At 41.3% G+C, this 15,419-nt stretch overlaps 1 protein-coding gene across 1 annotated transcript in view; it reads right to left on the bottom strand.

The window, feature by feature from the left end:
• Positions 1 to 15,419, bottom strand: part of Sdk1 (sidekick cell adhesion molecule 1) — a 944,655-nt gene that overhangs the window by 741,910 nt on the left and 187,326 nt on the right. The gene's annotated exons all lie outside the window — the stretch shown is intronic.

Raw genomic sequence — 15,419 nt, forward strand, 5'->3', positions numbered from 1 at the left:
TGTAGATGCCAAAGGCCACCTCCCTACCCATACAACACACTCATATCAGGTCTCCAAGGCTCACCACATCCCTTGGAAAGATCACACCCAGCTCCTATCAGATGGCCCTCAACGCTAAAGCCCAAGGGCGAAAGTAGAAGTTATGACCTGTTCCATGACATGGCATCATTCCCTTTAGTGTTCCTGAATAGCCACAGCTTTGTAAAAGTCTCTTTATTAAAGTGTTCCCACATTATTCTCATTTAATTGCAGGATGTGTGTTCTGCCAGGACCCTGATGGACACAGGAGACAAAAATAATTAATATAGGCTGGCCTTTTGTGAAGAAAAATTGTACAGCCTGACATCATATCAAAAAGCAAAATTTATTAACAACATATAATAATGGAGTGATCAAAACATAAAAACCATCAAAATTTATCTATGAAGAAGAGGGGCTGCACTGTAGTCGAGAGAAGGGGCATATCATAAAGCCACAGCAATTGAACACTATAATGTTCCTGTAAAAGAAGACATGTTTTATCTTATACATTATGACAGGCAACATACACAAACTGCTGACATGTTGACAATTAAAAAATGTTACAGGAAATATTTTGAGGAAAAAAGCTATTTAAGTCTATTTCTGACCAGGCAAGAGAATAAGGGAATGACTTGGGGAGCGAAAGCTGGAATTGGGAGGACAAGCAGCTCTGAACAGACCCCTGAGCCCTGGGGTGATGAACCCCTCTAGTCAGTCCATCTTACCACATTCCACCAGGAAGATAACAACTTAATGCAGCCATCAGGTAATGGCAATGAAAACTAATATAGTCTTCTGTATAGAGAGTGGCTTCATTCTGGGATTTAAAGCAATTCTGAGCATAGCTATGATGGTTAATCAGAACTGTCACCCTGACTGGATCCAGGCTCAACTAGCAGAGCCACCCAGAATGTTAGCTGAGTGGACAAGACTCTCCCCCAGGCAGCTTGCCTGTGCCCTGTACCTCTTACTGGCTGAGTACATTCATCCCATTGCAGTTGACACTGCCATCAGAACCTGGTACGGGAGAATTGTCTGTATTCTGTCAATCATGTTTTGAATAAATGCTGATTGGCCAGGCAGAAAGTATAGGCGGGTCAACCAGAAAGGAAGTAGAGGTGGGGCAATGAGAACAGGAGTATTCTGGGAAGCAGGAAGCTCCCTTCGTAGTTCTGCCCAGACCACCGAAGAGGCAAGATGTAAGCTGCCCAGCTGTGAAAGGTACAGAGCCGTGTGGCTAACATAGATACGAATAATGGGTTAATATAAGTTACAAGAGCTAATAAGAAGCCTGAGCTAATGGGCCAACCAGTTTATAATCTTATGGAGTCCCCTGTGTGATTTTCTTTGGGGCTTGCTGGCTGTGGGGTACCAGGCAGGATAGAAACACCAACAAGCCGGCCCTTCATGATACAAAAACCCATCTCCTTAGGACTTCTAACATGCAGCGCAGACAAGTGGCTCTCCAGGCACCCCCAGGCCTTCAGCACCAGGCTGCAACTGCTGAGACATCCAGCCTTATGAGCTGAGAGCTGCTGGGCTCCTCTTCAGCAGGCAGATGGACTATCATGGAAGTCAGCGTAATAAAACTCCTCAATACGATGTATTCATTCTAGTGCTTCGCATTCTCTGGAGAAGCCTGGCCAGCGCAGCATCCAAAGAGAAGCAGGAAACAAGCCATTCATACAAGATAAAAGAGATATAATCAACAGAGAACAACAAATGCATAACCTCATGAGCACTAAGCAGAGGAAAGCAAATGAAGCAAGACAAAACCACTTTACTCACTTTCTGGATGAAAATTATTTAATAAGTTTAATATTAGCTGCCAAGAAGGATGGCAAGAAGGAGAGCTAGACTTTCACATATTGGTAACTCACTCAACATCCCTCACGTGTGTGGACCTCCTACTATGTACTCAATGTCCTTTGATAAAAATCAGAAAGTCTATTTTGAAGCTTAGGGTAGAGCAACAATAGCAAACAAACAATAAATAAATGATTAATTCTAGGAAGCGGTAGATTTAAGAGCAGATAGAGAAAGCTTTGAAAAAAGCATACCAGTGCAAGCATATTGTAGAGAAATGCACAACTTGTCTAGAAGATGCCAGACTGCACAGTCTGTTCTTCAAGTGGCTGGAGATGCCAAGTGGCCCTCACTGAAACTGTGCCTCTCTTTCAAAGGCAGACCAGAGACAGGCGTGGACAAGACCAAGACAAGCAAGGGGCTATTATAGAGTTTCAGCAAAATTCCACTCACAGGAACCTGAGGAGGGCCAGAAGGAACTCCTGACAGTAACTTATCAACCCAGGATATGAAAGGAAGAGCATGCAATTTAAGTCTATTATGAAAGCTGCAAATATGGCTAAAAGTACACATACCTAAAAGGGCACCAACAACCAGCCTGATTATTAACATTTGGAGTGCTGACATTCTGCTAAATTACTTTTATGTCTGTATCACCCATCATCAGACTACCTCATACATATTTCAATATTCACCTTTCAAAAAAAAAAAAACAAGAATACCAAAAACCTAGAGAAGAACTGATTGGCATGGCCATGCGAGGCGGGCAGGGATCAGGCCATCTCAGCCTATCACTGGGACATTGACGCGGGCTCCAGGTTGAAAAAGAGGGAGAATGAAGGCAAAAATGATGAATACTTAAACAGCCCTCGCCAAGCTGGGGTCTCACTATCCATGCAGTCTTCCAGAAGGCAATACTTGGAAGCCCTTAACACCTAAGAGGACAACTGGCTTCCAGGGCACAACAGCTCCGGAACGGTTTGTGAAGCGGCCCAGGGTGACTGCAGGTTCGAGACAAGGACTGGAGTATTTCAAATGAGGTCTGAATTGGATACTAGTCTTTAGTCACTCTTAGTGCTGTGCCTTCAGCCTAGAAAACGACCCAGGCTAGACTATGGCCAGTTTTTAGGGGTATGCTCCTGGCATAATCAACATACCTACCTAAATAGCAACAGGAATTTGACCCAAAGTAAGGGTAAGAGATACAAAGTGAAGGCAGAGATTGAGGGGCTTTTATCTTGCTTAGTAACAGATAGGGTTTGAAGCTGAAACACCCCCCACTGACTCACGATTTAAGCTCTTGGCTTTTCTCTGTAATAACGTAGCTTGGGGCGCTACTTTGAAGGATATAGAGACTTTGTGAGGTGAGGCTTAGCTGGAGAAAGTGGGTCACCAGAGGCAGGCCTTCGAGGTTTTACCAAGCCTGGAGATTGCGTCCTGCTCAGCCGTAATGAGAACAAGCCATCGCCCTCCACCCTACCACCACCACAGATGAGTTCCCCAATGTGAGGGCCTGAGACAACTCGGAAGCTGAACTAAACTTACACTATCCTTACACTATATCTCACAAGTCACAGTCGCTGGAAAAGGAACAAAAACAGTTGCATTGTGGGCCAAGTAAGGAACCACCGCTTTTTAGCAAAAACACCTTCCAAATGCAAGCTGCATTGCTATTGTGGCAACTAGCGAGAATTGCTTCTCTCCATCTTACTCCTCTGGTCTTATATAAATGCGTGGAAGAATCTTAAAAATGTGACTTTTATAAGGGGATACAATTGGGATCAAGGACAACCAAAAACAACTACTAGCTTACTCATAAAAGTCATTTAATCTCCAACAGTCCCCACCCCACTCCATACCAATGTGCTGGACAGATGCACCAATAGCAAGTAGACAGAGCTGACAGGAGAATCTGCAAAGTTGGAAATTTTAAAAAAAGTAATACAGAAAACAACAAAAGGCCAATTATCAGGTAATTTTTTAAAGGAAAATAAACCTTAAGACACAGTGACTTAAACTGTGAAACGTAGAAGTTTTAACCTACGCAAAATAGGACCCCCACCTCCAAGAACAACAACAACAAAAATTAGAGAGAAGAAATGGACTGCTATAAGTCTTCAAGAAATTAAGAAAGACATAAACCAACAATTAATCACATTTATTCCCAGGCACATGATCATCAAACCATAGAACACCAAGGACAGACAGACAATGACGAGAACAGACATCCACTTAGCACGGAACTTCTTGGCAGAAGCAATGAAAGTCGGAAGATGGCAGAGTACTTTATGATGTAGGAGGAAAATATTGACAGAAAACAACTGTTGGCCTGGAATTTCAAAGCTAATAAAAATTTCTTCAAAGGCAACACAAAATAAGGGCACTGCTCAGACCAACAACAACCATGAAAAGAATGTCAGGAAGAAAGTGAAGGAGTCTAGATGTGTAGTCTTTGAAGGACCAGGAGTTAGACAGGTGGCCTGACTGGCAGGCAGACAGACAAGGACGGGAGTCACAGCTAGGTAATAAGATGGTGATCTTCCAAGCTAGCTGTCTTCGTCCTCATACTTCCGAACCGAGCCAGAATTTTTCCAGACAGGTCAAAACAAAGTCTTTGTGAGATTTTTCTCCTGCCATTAGGGACCCTGGGCTCCACAAGTTCAAGGCTTGATCAGGACTTGTTTACACAACAGTGGTGGGCTAATCAGTCCATAGTCTTTCTTCCAACTGACCAAACTTCAAAGAAACAAAAAGCTTTCAAGGAGGGGCTGGGACTTGGGTTTGGGCTGTTGGAATCAGTCCCCCTCTGTTTCTCTGCTGGTCCGTGTGCTTGCTGTTTGTGTTTTCTCGGCCCTCATGAAAAAGCCCTTTCTTTACAAGCTGATTCTGTCTGCTGTGCGTGCTGTGTTCTAGAATTTCCCCACTGCTAGGAATCTGACTTGAGATCTTTCCTACATTTTAATTCTTCAAATGGCAGAGAAAATGAACCTGATCAAGACTCCCAAAAGAACCAGGTCAGGAACAAAACGGTCAACACATGGTAACTTCCAAACAATAATGCTGCCGCCAAATACAGGAATTACAAACAAAAATGATAAAGAACTAAGAAATTTTAAGAAGTGCAAAGATGAAAGTGATTGAGTTGAGCCTAACCCTCCAGAGGCTCTTAAGTAGTTAGGGAGAAATCTTTGGAGTGTAAGTCTGCTATTTAACTTTTAAAAAAACTACAAAAGGAACAGAAATAGAATAAAACATTGTAAGCCTCCCTGTGCTGTGCTTCAGGTTCTGAGGAGAAACACTCTCTTGACTGATGAAGCTTCTGACCAGGACTTGCAGTCCGCGATGCATGGCTCCTCACACCTTTAAAGTCACCAATAGCTGATGGTGTCCCTTGGAGATTTCTTTCACATTTAAGAACCCTTGGGACCACATTGGGCCAGCAAGATATTCCAGGATTGGCTCTTTATTTTAAGATGATGTGATTCATTCAGTACCTCTGTAAACTGAGGATTTATCAGATTTGTAATTTAGAATGCAAGTGGTTCTAAAGAAGGAGAGGGGACTACTAATCTGCCACTACATAACTTAGTAAGTTCAACATAGGTAAGGAAAATGTTGAAAGAATGTTTAAAATTGTAAAGAGCCATAACACAGTGGAATGCTTTAACATTTCCCAGCAATTGCTGAATAAACAGATTTAAAAAACAATCTTTACAAATACTGAATATTTGGACATTATCATTAGCAAACTGACTTAAAGGTGTGTTTAAAAATCGTGCATCCAATACATGGAAAACAGATCTTAATCATCTATGAGATATGATCACACACTGGATTATAACAAAATTTTCATAGGTTCCAAATGATCAGCAAAATACAAGTTGTCTTCTAAAAAGAGTGCAACTAAATCAGAAATCAGTGTCTTTTTTAAAAATTAAGGTATCTTTATCCCTCAAAAATACATTTTTATATGATCCATTGGTAAAAGAAGAAGTCAACATTTAAAGGTCAAAATTCTTACACAATAACAATGAAAATACCATACATCAAAAATCACTAAGCAGCAAAAGTGGTCAGTAAAATATTATGAATTTGAACATTTAAATTCTCTCTCTCTCTCTCTCTCTCTCTCTCTCTCTCTCACACACACAAACACACACACACACACACACACACACACCATACACATACACAACCCACAGCTAAGCCGCAAATTTAAACTTTAGGAAATGACAAGCATGTGAACCTAAATCAGATGGTCAACTAAAAAAAATAGCAGAAGTAGCTGCATTACCAAAGATTCAATAGAAACTCAACAAAATCATTAGTAAGGTATTTGACACCGACCTACAGACCAAGGAAATGTAACACATTCAAAAAGGTGCAAGACATATTCGCAGTAGGCCCCAAGACACAGTTTGCCTTCTCACTCTGCAGGTGCTAGGTGATTCCTGGCTTAGGAAAGGGCTTTGGTGGCACCAGAATTTAGAGACACAAGTGTGTACGGTGAAAGGCTTAGGACAGAGAATAAGGCTGTAAGGTCTGGCTTCACTTAACTTTAGCAAATTCTTCGCTTATTGGCAGCTGTGTTTTCTCACACCAGCCAATTTTCAGTTTCTTTTCAGGCTTCTGTGACACCAGATACACAAAACAAGGGGATAATGATGCTGAAGGTCGGGGTGGCAACAGGAAAAGGGTGAAGATGGTCAAGGCATGGGTAGCACTCAGTGTACATCCTAATTACTCTAGCAAGGCTTGCTAGCTTTACTTCCTAGTGTGGCCAAAGCATGAATGTGTCTGACTGTCACCTGGTGTTCTAATGATAGCAATTGGTTAGTAGTAAAACTTAGGCAAGCCACCTGCCTCAGTGCCTTCAACTGCAAAGGAAGAACTTAAATTTGAAGGCTTTATAGTTTGGTATAAACTTCAATAAAAAACTGGCGCACACATACATGTAATCTCAACATTCAGGAGGTGGAGATAGAACAGTCTGGAGTTCAAGATCAGCCTTAAAATAAGTAAGTGAATAAACAAACAAACAAACAAGCAAACAAACAAACAGAAACACACTATTCTATTTCTTTCAGGGTCTTGCAACAGGAGAGCCACAATAACAATCAGACACATCCATACATGTGTTCTTTTCTGAAACGTACTCTATGTGATATCTTTGCATTTTTTTTCTAACTTGTTAGTCATGTCTCTCCAAATAGACAGCAAACTTTTAAAGCGGGAAAATATTTTTTTGAAAAAAAAAAACAAAACAAAACAATTTCCCCATTACCTTTCACAGTTCCTTAACAATGGGCTGGGCTTAGACCACATGCTCAATAAAATTTTGCTCAGAATGTGCGATTTTTGGCAACTGTTTTGCAAGCCTTCCCCATCTAGCAGAAAGTAGTCAAAAACTAACACCACTCTTGCTAAAAGTGGAGTTCTGTTGATAGCTACAAAGCAAGGGATGAAAAGGCCTATGTGTAATTCGTTGGCAGCCACAGAGGATGGGGGGGGGGGAACTGTGCATTCTTTGGTACAAACGCAGTGTGAAAGAAGCAATGGCTAAAGGGTAAAAATAACACTCACAATACAACACCTCTTCCCGAGTGTGAGTCTAAATACAAAGGACGTGTACAAAGATTAGAAAAGAATAGATAAAACTGAGAAAAACACGCAAGACTATCACATATACTTCAAGGAAAAGCGACCGTAGTTACATATAATTTTAAGTTTGGTTGTGTAAAAAGGAAAGTAATCTTTACTTAGAGCTGAGTAGGAGAGATTTCCAATCTCTTTTCACTGAAACATAACCTTGTTCCTTGAGGTTCCATGAGGAAAGTCAGCCTTAAGTCCTTCCAGCATGGGAGAGCTCATCCTTAATCCCAGCGCCTGGGAGGCAGGGACAGTCGACCTCTGTAATTCAGAGACCAACCTGGTCTACATGGCAAGGTCCAGAGCAGCCACAGCTACATCATGTGATCTTGTCTCAGCAAGAATGAATGTAATGCAGTCCCACGGAAAGCTCTACACTATTGGGAAAGCTGGGGCGACTATGAAAATAAGACCAGAGAAAACTTACTTTGTTCTTGACCAATAAGAGCAACACAACATCTATTTCTCCACAATGCCGTCTATCATTCCTCTCCTTGGTGGCGGACTGAACTGGCCTGGGAATCTCCAATGGACAACAGTTCTTATTCCTAATTTCCAGCATTTTAGCCAGCTGAAAACAGAGTATAAGTATGCAAAACTCCCATCTTATCTGAATTATATGAAGAACCTAAATTGACTGTTCATATGGCTCATTTTGTATTAATGACTCCTTAATTGCCAAGGTTTTAACTACCTATTGCTTGAGGATTAAAACATATTAAAAATAATGGTGCAAAATAATCGAATTTACAATATCAGAAGATAATGATTTTGCAGAAGGAAACAGTGAAATAACAAATAATCTTGATTCCTAATACCACTTACTGACAATCCCGACTTTCCACCACATTAACATGACATGCTTATCTCCTCATTAGTCTCTAATCTAGTCCAATCCTCCTGCCAAACCAATTATAGGGAAACTTTCGGACCTGAAGGAATTAATAGGACACTGGGACCTCATTCAGTGTTCTCAAGCCTCAAGTAATTAGCAAGCATTTATATATAAAATCCAAATAGTTTTCCTAAACTAATTACTGAAATGAAGGACATAAAATTGTATCAACTCAAGCCCATACCCCAAGAGTCCTCAAATAGATAAGACAGTTTGCAGGTGTTGCCAGGGTTTATCTTGGTCAACTCAGACTAATACGGATCAAGAGAAACAGCAAAGTATTCATGTGATAAAGGAATATTTCATAGACCATGCCTTGTACATTCAGCAGTGGCTGTATTCTCCATGTCTTAAGTACAATATACAAAATGAAATGGTAATAGCAGAAATTTGCATTTATATGATATTTTCTTCCAAGATTCTCAAACTGGAAGAACACAAGCTAAGCCATTTTTTTCAAAATTTCAAAAAAGTGCCTGGAATTTCTACAAAGGAATTAAGCACTTGATTCTCCTATTAGTGCCTTATTCTCTGTGTCCTTTCAAATGCTCCCTTCGGCAATCAGACTACAACCCCTCCTGGAACATCCATACATGCTACCTCTCCACTCGCACCCCTAATTCAGCACAGTTTTCAATGCACCCTATCAAAATCTCTGACCCCTGTGGTGGGGTGGGAGAAGGGGGAACTGAGGTTGGTATGTAAAATGAAAAAGTCAATTGTCTAAATAAAAAAAATATGGAAAAAGAAAAATAATATCTGACCCCAAGGATTTCTATCTGACAGCATGAGAACCTCTGCAGGTGTTGTGTGTGTGGCACGTGTGTGTGTGCACACATGTGCAAATATGTGCCTATGAATGCAGGGACTGGGGTAGATGTTTGGTTTCTTCTTCAAAAGCTCTCTTCTTGTATTTTGAGATAGGCTCATTCATTGGGCCTGGGCTGATTCATCTAGAAGGCTAGCAAACCCCAGGGCTCCTGTCTTCACCACCTGAGCACCGGCTTCCAGCTTTTATGAAGGTGCTGGTGATCAAACCCAGGTCCCATGTTTACATGCTAAGTACTTTACCGACATGAATCCATAAATTCACACCCAGATCATTAGCTGTGACTTAGGAGGTTAAAATAAACAGGATAACAGAAACTTAGTTTGATTATAGATTCTATATTTCTTTACCCAAACTGAGGCCCTCCAGGGATATTCTAAATAGCTGCACAGTGACATGGGACCCACGGTGGACACTCACAGCCCCAGTCCAGGGCCTCAAGGCCTGCTCCGGTCCATGGCACAACTCTACAGTGCAAGCTGAATTCGCTGATCTCTCTCTGTTTTCATAAGCTGAAACTGCAGATTCAGAAGACACCACCTGAAAATCCATCCAGAGAACAGAAATCCAAAGGCTCTTTCCTGAAACCACTGCTCACATAAAGCAGGTAGCTCCACATGAGAGAGCTGCCTGTGGCCACCAGTGTTGGTACGCACGCTCATGAGCTGGGCAAATCCGGAATTTCTTACTTAGGAGGAAGCCCTGATCAACTCAGTTATTTCCCTGTCTTAATTCAGAGAAGCAACCTCACCTGATCTGAAATCTCTGGAAGCAATTTCCACTTCTCTGGGAAAATGCCCAGGAGACTGTTTAATCTCTCCTTAGATAAAGCTCTCTGAAGATCAAAGAGCCCTGTTCAGGCAGAGATGTGTTTCCTCTTGATGGCTAAGAGGGAAGAAAACTGACTTAAATAACACTGCTTAGAGACCCTGAAAATAAAGCACGGGGTGGAGAATATTAAGTCTGCAGAGCAGTCAGTGGACACAACAAGGTATACACGACAACAACAACAACAAAAAACAAACAGACAGGTACCATTTTAAATGGGTGTGGGTGCTCTACCTACATGCCTGTGCACCACTGTGCATGATTGTCTGGGAAAGTAAGGGAAAGTGTCAGATTTCCAGGAGCTGGACTTACAAACGATTGTGAGCCACCATGTGTGTGCTGAGAATCAAACCTGAGTCCTCTGGAGGAGCAGTCAGTGATCTTAAATGCTGAGCCATCTCTCCAGCCTCGCCCACCAATGCCAACATTTTAAAAAGTATTTGAAAAACTAACCTAGAAATAGACCCTAACTGGAAACTAAGTGACAATTAGGGAGCTAAGATTCCAGAAGCATACTCAAAAAATGTATCCTACCCAAGGCTAGGCATCATCTTCAGGGCTTGAGATGGGGAGATGGCTCATTATATAAAGCACCTGCCCTGAAAGTCTGAGGACCAGCATTTTGGTGGCGTGGCAGGACAGTCTAGAGCAAGCACTAAGTTCAGGGAACAACTCTGCCTTAAAATGATTGGGTAGAAAAGGGAGATACCAAAAGTGAACCCTTGGCACCCCCATCCAAGAACACAAGTGTGTGCACACACCCCACACACATTTTTAATAAAAAAAAAACCCTACCAACTCTTAGTTCCACTAAAAAAATTCTGGAAGACTCAACTACTGCAAAATTTCAAATTTAAATCAACATGTTGTTAGAGACTTCCATGTCATAGCTTCATAGAGATACCCAAATACACAAATAATTAATAGCCAGAATTGTATTATTTAGTGTCTGTTGTAGCCTTTCAAACCCCACAGCTAGGACTGGTAAGATGGCTCAGTAGACTGAAGCACTTGCCAGGTGACACTGGCGGCCTGAGTTCAATCCCTAGAACCAACATAAAGGAGACAATCAACACATACCCCATAAACACATAGCAACAATAAATGTATAAAAGATCATGATTAGACAGATGTAAAGAAATCACATAATTAACAAGAAAAGAAAAGGTGCTTCCAGTAGACAAGAACATCCCATGAAGAACAAAAGACTGTTGAATATTTCTAAAATTTTTAACAACTTAAGGTTACCCTATGATTGATAAACTCAAAAATGTTGACCCATCTACTCATTCTTTAAATGTATGATATAAATTCCTGAAGTATAGGGCCACTAAAAATATAAATGCCTGAAGTATAGAGCTGCTAGAGATCTATAATAAATCTCTATAAGGTTCTGATCTACATTCAGATCTCTCTAAGCACTCTCCCAGGACATCAGCTGATAACTGAACTCTAATACTAAGGCCCCAAGCCTACTTTTTCCTTTGCAGAATGGGTTATAATTGAATGCCATCTACTAGCAAACAGTCTACCACAAAGCTAAGTTCACTCTTAACTTTACCACAATTTGTAATGCTATAAAAAAATACGAGATATGAAAACAAATGAACTGATCATGATATCTCTGATGGTTGCAAAGGGGAAACTACGACGCCCCCTGAATTTTAGTAACTGATACTGACTTCTAATGATAAAGAATTATCTAAATAAACACTAGAAACAAAGCAAATGAAATAAAAAGGTTAAAGGAATGATCTAAAATCAAACGAATGTATTCAGGTAAATGAAGATGCAGTCTGCTTCCCCCATCCAGGCTGACATTGTTGCCAGGATTCTGCTGTGCTGCTATGTCTGCAATGTGTCACACAGTCACCGTGCCTTGGGATCACATTTGGAAGACTCAAGAGGGCAGCACCTTTCGCGTGACGTTGACTGCAACTCTTAATGGTATGAATGGAAAAACGGTGCTTTTCTAAGAAGAATGGAAGAAATAATTAATTAGCTCCAGGGGTGCTGCTCAAGACACAAATTTCACCATGCTTCCTTACAAATACTGTCATAGTTAAGGCATTTTTTTCCATTACAAAATATTTTCACTCATCTTTAGAATAAGGACATGTTCCCCATGAAGCATACAGCAAAGTACAAAAGTATAAAAGGCATCCCCAGTTCTACCCAGCAGGCATGAGCATTTTATTAATAATCGAGTCTTTCTTTAATAGCCCTATTTACTTACTATCTATACATTTTACAGTTTATTATATATACACACATGACATGAATAGGTACACATGAGGGTAGATTTCAAAGGAATCAGGGAAACGATGCTAATAAAAAATAAAAAAGAATTAGGTGCCACATGTTTACCTTGGATGGTTTGTAAACGTTTCCAACTTCAAAATCCCAATGCCTCCAGTCACTCAGCATGAATTTAAACACAGAGTAAAACCTTAGTCAAAAACCTTAGCTAAAAAAGGAAAGAAAAAAAAAACACCCTTTATGTTGTTCAAATTCAACTCTGCTTTGGAAAGGGGTGGAAGATAATCCTCTTGACAGATTATCATAATCTTTTAAATAGTTCTGCCATTATTAGCAGATGCTACAATGGAAAAAAAACATGTTATTATTTTAGGTGATAAGCAAGAATGACAAGCAATTTCCCAGGAACCGTGGATACCCAACATGGCTCGGAAACAGACTAGCACGCTGAGATGAGAGCAGAGGATGAGAGAGGCCTGCCAGAACAGGGAAGCCAGAGGAGCCTGCAGGCCAAGCTATCGCCAGCCACATAAAGCCACCCCAGGGGAAGACACAGAGGAGATGTGCACTGTCATGGCAGGAAGATGGTCACTTTGCTAGAAGGGAGAGAACACGCCATTCCCTCAACCAGAGAGGAACTATGGTATGCTGTGCAGAACTGCATATTCTAAGAAGCAGTATTTGGGGGTGTCACGATGGAGTACCTTGCTTCCATACCCTGCAGAAGGCCCCTCCCAGCACCAGTTCACCAAGCTCAGAATCTGCCTCAGTCGCTGAGACTTCCCCATGCCAGAAAGCGAATGAAAAGTTAGACTTTCCCATCGTTCAAATGGGCCGAGTCTGTGCTGGACGTGGACAGAAGTCAGGGTACGTATGGTATGTGATGTCACCCTCTACAGAGCCATCCCTGTGAGAAAAGCCACAGTCTAGAGGAGCAGTTGATGAGCTCCAAGTGTCCTTATGCAGAAAGTGGACCGATGGAGACTTACAAGTGCTTATCTTGTTCAGAAAGGACCGGGACCCACTGTGATCTTGGACAGAATCTCAGCCATGGTTAACTAAGTCCCCTGCAGCGTGTTCCTACAGCATGATGGCTGACCCAGCACTGATACCCTCAAATGCATCCTACGAGGCACACCCTAAAACATGTTAGCTCTCAGGATAGTCCTTCTGGATCTTCTCAGCCATGCCCAGATGTGCTAACACAGAGATGAGAAATTCCTGCCCCTGGGGCCTTCCCATCTTCCCTAAAGCCATCAGTCCTGCCAAGGACCCAAATGCACCATGAAGGACCTGCAAATCATATAAACCAGAAACACTTCCTGCGTTCAAATTGACAGGGAAAGATCACGGTCCCAGACCACTGAGAGAGATAATTCTCCGCAGCTTCCATTTCCAATCGAAGTCTCAAGCTGTATGGAGGCCACTCACCTTACTTGTTCTGCCTCTTCTGTGGGTGGAGCATCTCTGTTCATAGTGCAAACCCATATGCATCACATGAATGTTGGGAAAATCATGGTCACCTCTAGAAAACACCATGCATTTTCACAAATATCAAAGGGGTGTGAATGCCTCTGTTTCAGCCCAGAGGCTGGACTATGGCAAAAGCATCACTACAGGGTGGCCCCTGAACCCCCTTACCACTCTTCATAGAGGAGTAACTGCCCCTTTCCCTGGGGCATTACAGCAGTCTCACTTACAGAGTTAGCTTCACACCACACACCCTCTCTGACTTGCAACATACATGAATGTGTACCCTCCCTTCCAGAAGTCTTCCTTAGCCCTCTCTAGAATTAACAATAATGCTAGCCTTAAACTATAGAAATTACATTACTTTTTAGTTCAATGGAAACTCTAGTTCAGTGTCAACTACCGGAGGGAAAACCACTACATAAATGTATATTTTTCTCAGTAAGGCTTAATTTTAACATCTAATAGAGTTAAAGTCATAACTTATTTGGGGAAAAAATACAATAAAGAGAATTGAACTGAAAACTAAATATGTCATAAAACTGAAATATTTCAGCCAAAGTACTTTATATGGCATATAAATAAACATATACTTACACACACACACATACATACATACACACGCTGAACATTAACAACGTATTATAAATCAAATATGAACATTTATGTATTATAGTAATTTATTTATAAAAATAGTGGCTGTAAAAACGGCTTTCCAGACAGGAATAGAGGCTACCAGTATGACGTAGGCAAACCACTACTCTTTGTCTTCTGATGCAAACTGAGTATTTGACAGCTGAATGCTCTGTGGTGTTCCATGGACTTCAATAATATACTAACACCTGGTGATACACACCTGTAATCACCTCACTTAGGAGGCAGAGGCAGGAGGATGGAGGACATCCTCCTGGGCCATGTGGCAAATTCTGAAGTTCACAGACATTTCCATCTTATGGTTAGCCTACATGAGATCCTGGATCATAGAAAATAAATGAAGAAAATAAAAATAAAAATAAATAAAACAAATCATTACCTTACTTAATGAAAGGTAGTGTTCCTTTAAAAGAAAAAAACACAAGAAATGCCAGCAAACAACATTTCAAGTTTCAATTGTAAGACCTTGTGGTAGCAGGAGAAAAACACAATTTCCCCTGTCCCAGAACAACCATGGTCTGAACCCGCATTCCTAACCATCACTCAAGGCGAGGAGTATCAGAGAACCAGTGCTCAGAAATAAGTATACGACAGATTCTGAGCCACTTTACAGTTGTTAAGTCCCAGTAAAAACACTCTGAAGCTATCACAGAAAGGGGGGTTCACAGGAAGGGGACTACATCACAGTTCCATGACCTGCTATAGCTGGTGAGATACCTGAGTTCACAGAAGTCTAGGTAGGGTAGGACAAAAGGACACTAGCGCCTGGATACCTTCAAGGGTGTGGAAGAAGCCAGTTCAAGTTCCAAAGTTGCTAGGCAAGTTGATCTTCCTCCTAAGTCCCATCAAAATAGGAACATCTTAGAAGTCACCAGATACAAAGGCAAAAATATGCACATAGGAACCACAGGCAAGAAGACAAGCAGACAGACAGAAGCAATGTGATATGTTTATGCATGTGTTTGGGGAAGGGATCCTGAATCAGACCAGAAAAGAAAAAAAAAAACA

Source organism: Myodes glareolus, chromosome 2 (assembly GCF_982192425.1).
Source record: "Myodes glareolus chromosome 2, mMyoGla1.1, whole genome shotgun sequence".
Taxonomy (NCBI): domain Eukaryota; kingdom Metazoa; phylum Chordata; class Mammalia; order Rodentia; family Cricetidae; genus Myodes; species Myodes glareolus.